General features: G+C 37.9%; 1 protein-coding gene across 2 annotated transcripts in view; it reads left to right on the forward strand.

Moving 5' to 3' along the window:
- The window catches only part of SOBP (sine oculis binding protein homolog), a 135,951-nt gene that overhangs the window by 27,592 nt on the left and 96,320 nt on the right, over nt 1–12,039 (forward strand). The gene's annotated exons all lie outside the window — the stretch shown is intronic.

A 12,039-nucleotide genomic window follows, 5' to 3' on the forward strand; every position in this document is an offset into this window, starting at 1 on the left:
CAGTTAGGGCCTGACCCAAAGTGCAGTGAAGGCAATGGGAGTCTTTCCATTGACTTCAGTGAGCTTTGGATCAGGACCTTAGTTTCATGCTTTTAAAGTTTATCTTTAAATGTAAACAATTATGGACTTATTGCTTTAAAAAAACTCAGACATTTTGGTGTTTTGTGTGGGGTAAGCAGTGACAAAACCATCTATCATAGCATGAGGATGTTTCCAATAATCTGAAAGATCATTTATCTCAAGTTAAAATGGAATTCTAATATTGGCTTAGTTTCCCAAAGTGAAATGACACAAAAATTATTCTAATCTGTAAAGTGCAGTGACTGAAGTTGCCCTGTAGTTTATTTTAGCAGCTGGTTTGTGCAGCAGAATATAGGGTGTTTCTGTTTTAAAAAACAAAAAGGGAACACCGCTGCAAAACACACCAACTTTTAATTGTTACAAAAATAGCTATCAGAGTAACAGCCGTGTTAGTCTGTATTCGCAAAAAGAAAAGGAGGACTTGTGGCACCTTAGAGACTAACCAATTTATTAGAGCATAAGCTTTCGTGAGCTACAGCTGAAGAAAGTGAACATCTGAAGAAGTGAGCTGTAGCTCACGAAAGCTTATGCTCTAATAAATTGGTTAGTCTCTAAGGTGCCACAAGTCCTCCTTTTCTTTTTTTTAAAAATAGCTATGGCAGTTTGATACTTGTTAGTGTAATAGAGGAGTCCTTGGGTGAGACTCATTGATCTAGACAGCTTTATTTATTCATAAAATCCTTCACATTTTTGTTTCTTAAACCTACATATTTTACCCTTGTGCTGCAGAACATTTGAAGTCTGTCATCTTAAAAATAATCCCCCCTCCCCCAATCTGATATTTGAATCTATAGTAAAAAAAATGGATTTTAGATGCAAGAAACATTGTAGCTTCAAATTACCCTCCTTTATAAATTTGGGTCACATCATTCTCCCCCCCCCCCCCCAAAAAAAAAAAAAAAAAGTAAAGAATTAGGTTGTAAAAATCAGCAGAGTGGAATTTTAGTGGCAGTCTTTGAGAATCAAGCTCATAATGTTTACTGGAGCAGATAGGCAAGTTAAACAATCATGTGGAAGCTTCTGTGAAGTGTAGTGTTTATCTCTTTTTATTTGGAGGATGTGGGGTGGGTAGGGAGAAATGCACCGAAAATACTCCACATTTTGACATGAAAATAGTAAATTTCTTTCATGTAAGATGATTTTTAGAATTGGATGTTCAGATCGTGGACAGTGAAGTACCCCTCTGTGTGTGTGCGCACGCCACACATGCTGTAAGCTCTCTGGGGTAATGAAGGATCCAGTCCTGCACTCCTTATTCAGCTGCAACTCCCCTGGCTTCCAGTGACAGGATTTACTTGAGCAAGGAAGCACACAGGAACATAGGAATTGCCCGTTGTCCATCTAGCGCAGTACTGTATGTCTGACAGAGGCCAGTACCAGATGCATTAGGGGAAGGGGCAAGAAATCCTGTAGAGGACAATTATGGAATTACTAATCCACAGTGGGGCCTAAAACCCATGTGTTAGTCTTTGGCTTATGCCATGAAGCAGGGGGCTTATATCCCATCTAAAAAACCTTTTAAAAAGATTCTACTTAATGTAATTATGGATGTTGTCATTATCCATATCAGTGTGTCATCCTGTTATGACTAAGAAAATAGGATCCAATTATATTTTGTGGCCATAAGAGAGACAGATTAATCATGTATTATGTAAATAAATATTCCCTTTACCAGCTTTAAATTTGTTGCCTGTCAGTTTTGTGGGATGTTCCCTTGTTCATGTATTATAGGAAAGGGTAAAGGGAAGTGCCCAATATACCTTCTTTGTATCATTCATTCTTTGCATCAGATATGTTATCATATCATCTCTGTTTGTCTCCTCTGTAAACTAAACAGTCCCAAATATTTTGAATCTCTCCTCAGACAGAAACCTCTGCATACCTCTAAGCCTTTTCTATAGATCTCAAGAACAAAAGAAGTTCTTATTCTTTTAAATGCACATTTCACCACAATAAATTGCTCTACGCTTTTCTCAAATAGGTCACAACAGTAACTGATTTTCTTCTGTAAATATTAAGGATCAACATGTGTCCTACTTTCCCATTTGCCTTGAGGAATTAAGACATGGCAAGGCAACACAATTGACAGCATTTGGATCATTGCTTAAAAGCCTTCTTTAAGTTAAAGGACCAAATTCCGCCCTTGGTTACACCTGTGAGAGCCTGTGGCTGCATGAGTGAATCTGAGACCTGAACCTGGCCCACACATTATTTTAAATCTAGAACTTTCTATCACCTCTATATTCATGGTGTTCCATATGAACAAGCACAGGATGCAATACTCAGGGAATTTTAATGCTGCTATTGAAGTTAGGCAGGTTCAGTAGAGTTCAGCAGGCCCTTATTATTTTTCACTTCACTCTAGCTAATAGAACAGGATTTTGAGAAACACGGCACAAGATCAAAGTCATAGAGTTTAAGGCCAGAAGGGTCCACCAGATCATCTAGTGTGACCTTGTGCATACCATGAGCCAGTGCTTAATTTGTGTCGAGGCTTGAGCCCTGGCACCTCTGGGCTTGCCATGTCAGTTATGAAAGTTTAAAAAAAAAAAAATCGCTTGATCCCTGGAAGTTAATTGTTTGAGTTTCAGCATCTCTTTCATTACAAATTAAGCACTCCCATTAGCCCACGGTATCACTCAGCACCTGTACACCTAACCCAACAACCAAAATTAGACCAAAGGATCACAGCCCGCAGAAGACTATTGTTATGTGCAAGGCAGGCAGAGAATAGGAGGGACTGAGGTGGACCAATGCCCTATGCCCCTGCAATTGCAAGGAATTGATTAATGAGATATCCTCAGTTAATCCCAGCAAGAGACGCATTCTGTGCGCTGCAGAGGAAGGTGAAAATCCCCAAGGTCACTGCCAATCTGGCCTGGGGGAAAATTCCTTCCTGACCCCTCTTAAGGTGATCAGCTAGATGCTGAGCATGTGAGCAAGAGCCAGCCAGCCAGCCAAGCACCTGAGAGAGAATGCTTACTGAGAGCACTCTCCCACGCTGTCCAGTGTCCTGTCTGCCATGATGGCCATCCCTGATGCTTCAGAGGAAGGAGACCAAAAACCCCACAGAATACATTGCAGGGAAAAACATCCCTTCCTGACCCCTACAGGTGACTGGCTGAAGTCCTGCCATAAAACATAAACTGGAAGGGACCCCCACGGCTCTCAAGTTTTGCCCTGCTCCGCACATCACAAGCTACCCCATCATGCAATCCCACTCATAAATTTGTCAGCCCTCTCTTTAAACTCATTACGTTGTTTGCCCCCAGAATTCCTACTGGGAGGCAGTTCCAGAACTTCACTCCTCTAATGGTTAGAAACCTTCATCCAATTTCTGGCCTGAATTTGTTCATGGTCAGTTTATATCCATTTACTCGTGTGCCAACATTGTCTTTTAGTTTAAACAGCTCTTCACCTTTCCTGGTATTTACAAGTAACAAGGCTGCAAAAGTTTCAGGTATACCCAATGACCTTTTAAACTCTTATTACTAGTCTGGCCATGTACCTGTCTTCTCCACGAGTCTAATGTTTATTTATGTATTTGAAAAGTTACACCACTCTACAGCTTCTCATTTTTCAAACAGGAGTAAAATGGTCACATTTCACCTGCCTTATGCATGTTTTAAACAGCATATCTTTGCAACAATATAGTGTTGTATTACAATAAATATGTACAGCTGCTGTATTTCAGTGAGCTGATAGGACTTTGTGGTCATTTCATTTAAGGCTTGAATTTCCTAATGGATTGCATTAAGCAGTCTTCCCCGCTCCCACCCTGGCTAAGAACTGCTATAATAAGCACTTGCTTAAAACTGTAGGACTGTTCAAACAGTAAAGAATAAATCATCATTCATGTCTCAAAACATTATAAAATAATGATGCAAGTTATACACATCTTAATACCAATTGCTGCATATAGAATTAAGATTATCTCAGCATTTAAATAAAACAAAAATCCTCTCCAATACATTTGGCAAATGTAGGCTCTGATGTGCTGCTCTCTTTACAAATTCCCAGTTGGCTTAAAGTCTGGGAGGAAACCAGCTGAAAGCACCCTATTGAATGAAATCTATAAGGAAGGCACACAAACTCTACAAAAGCACCATTAATGTGCAGCTGTATGTTGGAGGTGCATAGTTGCATGCACACTACAACACCACCTGCACCCTCACATGTACCATTCCTGCCAAGAGTTGCAATGGTCTGGATAACAGGAATCATTGCAAGACTATAGAATGGACTTACATTGCTGTATGCCCAAGTCATAGGTATGTATTGATTCTCCATGAATTTTGTCACAGAGGGCTTTTAGAACAGCAACACCTGGGTAGCAATCCTCAACCTTGTGCTCCAGCAGCAGTGCAGGTATATATGACAGATAAATATAGTGAGACCCAACCACAATATGACTCTTGTCTAAATTACTAATAATAAATGAATAAAAGAAAGTTCCGTATTTTTTCTACCCCTTTAGGCAGAGAGATTAAACGTTTAGATTGTTTCTGCATCTGAACTCTTGTTCCTGTTTTGTCTGCTATACATAGTCAAATGTACACCGTGAACTAGTGCATAATGATAACCTGTTGTGCATAATAATACCAATTAAAAGCAATGTTGCAAGAAAGGGAGTTTTTCATCCTACTGTTTGTAAATGAACAGATTTAGGGTTAAAGCTGTTCCAGTGCTCCCTTCCTTATAGATTTCATTCTATCGACTAGCCAATGTAAGTCCAAGAATCACAGCAGCACATTGCAAACCCACTGGCCCACAAGTTTCAGGATATTACATTTAAAGAAAATATTGAATTCATAATTAGACCACTGAGTCTGAAGCCTGAGAAGATTAATTTTTAAAATTAGTTTATTGAATCAATGGGTCAGAAAACAAATTTATTATGACCCAATGGCTCTACCTAGAATGAAGACTGAATTCATACAGGTTACGAGATCCATACATAGATATGTTAGAGACTGATTTTCTTGATTTGACTAGGGTATTGGAGAGAGAGTGAGTGCAAAATTGTCAGGCAGTTTATTACACTTGACCTTGTTGCTGCTTTGCACTGCCTTACAATCAGGAAAAAAAGATGATAAATGTTTTTGTTTACAGCGTAATCAAATCTCACTTCTACAAACAAACAAAGAAACATAAATCAAAAACTAAAAGTTTGTTGCACAAGGAAATGGAAATAATTATAATTTTCTCTCCTTGTGCGGAATACTGATCTACAATACCTGAAATGAATCAGTAGCACAGGTAGCCAGGTAACTTGCCTAGTGAGGCTCATATGGCATTAAAAACATATCTCCCAGAGGGCTGTAATACATTCAGGAGACAGAGGAGTCAGACATCCCTCATGCAAACATGGCATCATTCTACAAGAGAGAATCTAGCTTTACTCCTCCCGCCACTTCAAGGTGGAAGGAATGGCAAGTGGTATTTCCATTGTAGCATTGGAATGAAATGCTGAAGATGATGCATTTTGTACTATGGAAATTTTTGTCTCAGTTGTGTACTGAGAATTAGTGTCAGCAAAACAATTGGGGCTGTCAAAAGTAATACACATTTATCTAGTGCTGAGTAATATTACATTAGATAATTCTTTTCACTTTCAAATTGTGTTGGCTAATTAATGTATACCACTATATGATTAAAATACACAGAACTCTAAGTAAACAGACTATTGTTTGCCCCCAAATTAATACTGAAAATTGTCAGAGAAAGTTCTCTTGATTTCAGGCTTAATTATGCAGCCTAACTGCATCAGAAATATTTAACAATCTTGCTATTAAGTCAAAGAATAATGACAAAATTGTCTGCTCCCTTTTTTCCCCAGACATCTGTACAATTTTATTTGTGAAGTGACTATCATTCATGAAAATTTTGGAAATTGTTTCACTAGATATAATGCAGTTAATGTCCCCTGACATTAAAAAGCTCAGGTTTAACATTTTAAGGTTCCTTTTCTAACATAAGCTTTGAAACACGTGGGAATATGAACAGCAAATCAATATTTTTCCTGCCGATTCACCTTGTTTTACTTAGGTATTGAGAAAGGTCACAGTAGTGCAGGTGGTCTGCCCAGTTAGCATGGAATTGCAGTTGCTTGGCTTTACAAATTTTGTAGGGAAGTGTAATTTAAGAAGTAGTTCACAGTCTTGCTTCTACTGGGGATGCTGCTTTACAGAGAGAGAGAGCAGGGTTTCCAGTTCATTATAGGAAACAAAGGATTCTTCCTAAGGCTCTGGGGAACCAAACTACTCTCCATTGCTATGTTAGGATATAATATAATACTGATGAACAAATGCAGATAGGAAACTGGGTTTGGAGAGGAAATATTTTAAAATGTGGGGGATGACTGCAAGCTTTTTGATTAAATCTCTGGAGAGAGGGGAGAAGAAAATCGTCATGAGCAGAATAGATTAAGAGCCTGTGGGAGTGTAGAAGGCTCCACAGGATAGGGACCAAAGGTCTGGAACAGTGCATCCCAAAATGGAGCAGATTACTGAGGTATGAGGCAATTCCTGTCCCACCAAGTGATGCGTGGGGTCATCAAGATGGGTGGGGATTATTTCCCTCTAGATCTCATTTACAGCTTTTTTATTTATTAAATTAACAAGATCAGAAGTCAGATAAAACCCTTTCCAAGGGGCTAAGATTCTACTTGTGATTAGAAGAGAGGAGTGAAATCCCAAATTAACCCATTGGTACCATCACTCATTATCTCCCCATGCTTATCAACATGAAAGTATAATGCGTTAGCATCTCTCATGAAGAAATGCACCAGCACCTGACTGAGGCCACCAATGGCTTAATGAAGGTAGTTGGCCAGCCAGGCTGTGCACATCAGTTTGCAAACAATGGACATTTTACTGTCCATCTGCTGCCATTTAATACCATAAATTTGAATCAAGTTCCCATTGTCTGAATTACTAGCAGGTATGCAATCCAATTAAAAGCTGTGTTTGCTTTTAATTTTAACCACCAAATCACATTATCTCAGGTCATATTGCATTCTGGCTACTTTGGTTATATAGAGATGAATGTGTTAATTATGAGTTCAAGATATACTGTCTCTTGGACAATGGGTATTTCATTCAAATGAGTTGACTCATTTATCTGAGGTGTCCTCACATCACTTCCGAACAGCTAAAGTGCTTGTGTTGCCAGTAATAGGTTTTGTTATGTACACATGTAACAACGAAGTAATTTCATTATGACATGACTGGATAAGCTTTTATCATTGTCATACACTAGGTCTATGTGATTTTTAGCAGCTGGGACAGATTTAAATATGAGGGTACTATGACATTTTAATAATGAAGATTAAAACATGGAAGAAGCCATTGTTTACTGGCTACATTCTCACAGTGACTGAGAAAGAAACCCTGCTTCTCATTCCTGTTATTTTAATTTTACTGAGATGCTTACTTGAAGTATTTTAAACCTCTCAAGAAGAATGTGTATGGAGTAGGAATTTGTGGGGGTGACGGATGTATATTTTGCTGCATTAAGAAGTTTGGCAAGACAGGCTTCACTGTCTCTGCCAAGAACATTTATTATATCACCTTGTGGGATTTTTTGATTTCAAAGTCCAGATGACTCAAAAAGCCTCACTTTACCTCGGAACTTCTTTGGCTCAGTTATGTTTTAGTTAGACAGAGACAGTTGTTCAATAACACATTGCTTTCGTCCCCTGTTCCAGTATCTCAACTCGCATCAGCTCAGATTAGTTCGGGTTACCGTAGCATCATATGAAATATAAGACTGCAGTCTTCAGCTCTGTTTCCACTCTGTCAGTTCAGGCTCAATATAGAAAATATTGTTTACTATGATGAAAACTTAGGATGGATGCAAAGACATTTAAATCTAATGTGCACAGAGTATATTTGATGCATTTTTCTCTATTCTCAATGTACACATTTATCATTAGTACTGAGAAGAGCTGGGCAAATAAAGCAGAAAATATTAAATCAGATATTCTATTTTAAAAATATCATGCTATTTGAATAAATTATTGAATTAATTTATGAGTTAACTTGTCACTCAGCTCATTAAGTTGGACAAATATTGAAACAAAGTAGTTTAATTATATTTATTGAAAAAAGTTCAACAAACTCATTTTTTGAAAACTATTATTGGACTAGCCATAATGCTGTGTATGGGACCCATTGTATACTATGAATTCTGGAAAATGTTTGAGATAATGCAATTTACTGAGCACATGAGTTAAGTGAAACTCTTGTAGCCTCCTGCTCTGATAGTGCTGTGGTGGACATCAGCATAAAACCCTAAAAAGAAAAGTGGTGTAAAACCCTTGAACTCAGATGAAGGTGGAAGTCATTTCCAATTTTAAAGTTTTCCAACAGCACGTGTCAAGACCTCAATACTATCCTCATTAGTTAAAACCACAGCAATTTCTAGTAGCAATTTCTACTGGAGAGATAGAAGTCAATGGAGCTGAGGATCTGGTCCTTAATTTTAAATGTTTTTGAAACCTTTTTTAACCTAGAAACCAAGATGTAAGGTTTCTTCTGAATTGGAGAAATATTTTTCCTTGCGATACTTGGGCCATATTAAGATGGGACTCTAAGTCGATTTAAAGGAACAAGTGATGTAGCTTGCACCTTCTGGCCCCTTATGTGTGAAAGTTACACTCCCTTAGCCTAAGACTACAGGCCTTTACTGATTTACAATGAGACTAGGGGAGCCCTTACACATCAGCCCAGAATTTGACCCAGTGAATCTGAATGAGTGTAAGGAGTTCAAGTGGGTAAAATTGACATGCTGAGGGGTATAACAGGAAAACCAAGTAACAGAAAGGTGCAAGTGAAAGTAGGCCAAGCCCTGTAAGATCAATCAGTGCTGGATCTGTAAGTGTCAAACCTGATGGAGAAACAAGGAAAGTTTTATATGGTAAAAGCTTCAAAAATGTCAACTATTTTAGCTCTGGAACATCAGTCCGTTAGTAGTAGAAGAGTGCTTGCGGGTCAGCTAAGTTCAGCTACAGGATGTTCTCTATTACAAACTCAAGCATTTATAACTCATCCATTTGAATTTAAATTGGACTGAACGTAAACATATGCTTTAAGTCATCAGCCTGGATGCAATTTTGTATCTAAAGTAAAGGCACTCATCTGTTTAATGATTTTTAGACACAGTTATAAAAAAATCTGTTTTTTTGTGTGGTTTCAGATGCTTTGGATTTATTTTACTCCCTAACTAGAAAATGTCAGGCCAAATTCTGCCCCATATACATCCATGCAATTCCATTTAAATAGATGAAGTTACTCAGGTGAAGGTCAGCTCTGTTGGCTGGTATATGCAGCTTGAGAGAGTGAAACTAGAGCTTCTCCTCCATGTATTTTAGGAGTTAGAGCAGGGACTAGTCTGGACAGGGACTAGAATTCTGTCTGGCCCTTGCATGAGCAATGCAGCAGGAACCCATGTAACAACTAATTTGGATATTGATCCTGAGGTAGGATCTTCAGTGTAGGTAGTGGAAACAGTCTAGATGAGCCCTTTCAGTATTAACTTAGTTTCCAGGACTTCATATCTGTGGTGTACATCTATACTAATGACATGGAAGAGAGGTCATGAAAACTAAGTTTAGGCTAGAAGGAGTAATTGAGATTATCAGAAAGGAGGCCACCATTTAGATACTATTGAAAGATCACTGCAAAGTAGAGATGACCGTGGGGTGAAATCTCTTTAGCTACAAATCTCAGGTGATAGAATCGTAACCCTTACAGTTGGAGTGTGCTACATTTTTTCCAGGTTAGGAAAAAACACAAGAAGAAAGTCAGTATATTGAAAGAGAGTAAATAATAGTGAAATCTTACAATGCAATAATAATTGTTGATTTTAACTACTCAGTGTTAAATAGTTGAGTGGCACATTGTGGTTTGGAGGAGCAAATGATCAGTACAATAATAGGCTGCTTTTCAACCACAGAGGTGAAGAAAAGGGTTAACAGTAAGAAAGTTTAAGAAAAAAGAAACACTGAATCACTCTGGAGGCTATTTCAGAACACCATATTAGAGGCACAGATGGTACATATACCTCTGAGTAAAGAAAAAGTAAAAAGGAAAGAGTAAATCTGGCATGGTTAAATGGAGAAGTACATAAGCTTAAAGGGACAACGTCAACTTAAAAATCACACCTTTCAGAAAATTTGTTACCTACTACTGTCACAAATAACACCTATGATTAGTGTAACAAGAGATTAGAGAAAAAAAAAATGTTCTCTGCTTTTCAGTTTGCTTACTTTGGGCCTCATGAAAAGCCCACTGGAGTCAATAGAAGACTTTCCACTGTGTTTAATGAGCTTCGGATCAGGTCTTTTGTATGTTTGAGAGTACTTTGTGTATAGTTTCCTTGTTTTGCCTGAAGTCAGTCAGTTTACTTGTTGTTCCTGTGGGTCTTTCACACACCAAGAGGGGTGAGAAACATTTGCTTTTTTAAATAGGGAAAAGTGACTTAAGGGGGCCCTGGGGCATTTGTACTGGAAATACCACATTTTTGCACATTTAAGGCAAAACAGACATCCTTCAAAAAAGTGGAAATTCTACATAAGCAACATAAGTAGATTAGAACACAAATATACCAAAGTATACATTAGAAATAAAGAGGACAAAGAAATGATCTAAAGCAGTGCTACTCAAAGTGGCGGTCAGCGGACTGGCACCGGTCCGTGAGCCATCGGTTGCCAGTCTGCGCGCACACTGGAAAAAAAAATTGCCAGTCCCCCACATCAGATAGCTTGAGAAGCACTGATCTAAAGGACAAATGTATAAGGTTATCTCGAAAATTAAGGACATATCTAATCACAATAGAAGCAAGAAAGGAGTGTGTGAGACTATCTCCTCTCAACCACCAAGTGGTGAGTAAGGCAGTCAGAAATTGTGAAGGAGCAGAAAAATCAAATTAATTTTCTGCATCAGCCTTTACAGTAAAAGATTATGAGAAAATTCCTATTCCAAGGGCACTTTTCACAGGAAATCAGAATGTGGCCTTAACAGAAATTGAAGTCTCTGAGGAGGAAGTTGTGGAGCAACTTCAGAAACTCAAGTGCAGTAAATCACCAGGACCAGATGGTATTCATCCGAGTGTTCCTAAGGAAATAGAAGTGTGAAATAGCAAAGAAATTGACAAGGATATGCAATATATTATTAAAACAGACAACTGTTTCTGAAAATTTGAAAGTTGTTTGTGTGGTGCCTATCTCTCAAAAAAAAAAAAGAGAAAGGAATTATAGATTGGTGAGTTTCATCTTGGTTGTAGGAAATCCAGTTGAGAGTCTAATTTATTTTTATTTTATATAATAACAGAATAGTATAGCTTTTGGTTAGTTATAACCAGATAGGCTCTAACCAGCATTGCTTCTGTAAGGAGAAATTGGGCTTTAGAATGTAATAACATAGTAGACAAGGGTGAATCAGAGGACATAACTTATTTGGATTTTGGCATTTGTTGAAGTCCTTCATAAAGTTGAGCATACTGATAAACAGCATGCTGTACACCAGTTGGTTGATGTCCTCCACACAAGAGGTGGCTGCATTTCTGCACTACTGCGTGTATGCAGACAAAAATTTCACACTTGGATGCCTAAAGTTAGGTATCTAAACACAGTTTCAGCAATTTAAATAAAAATTGCTTGATTTCCAGAGGTACTGAGTCTAGAGGTGGTTGAAAAATGGTTTACCCTGTCCCTGCAGAAAATTTTGATGAAAATGGCGAAAAAATAGTTTGTCTAATTGTCCATGGAAAATTTAGATTTTTTTTGGCAAAAATTCAAGTGCCAAAAAACCCAAATCAGTTAAAAAAAAATATTTTGTTTTTTGGCTGAAATATTTCAGTTTTTGAGTGTTTGGTCCTTTGACAAAAAATTGAAAATTTCCACAGACAGCAGACACTTTTTGCAAAAATTCATTTAATAAAAAATCCCTCCGTTTT

The sequence above is a fragment of the Lepidochelys kempii genome, chromosome 3 (genome assembly GCF_965140285.1).
Source record: "Lepidochelys kempii isolate rLepKem1 chromosome 3, rLepKem1.hap1, whole genome shotgun sequence".
Taxonomy (NCBI): Eukaryota; Metazoa; Chordata; order Testudines; family Cheloniidae; genus Lepidochelys; species Lepidochelys kempii.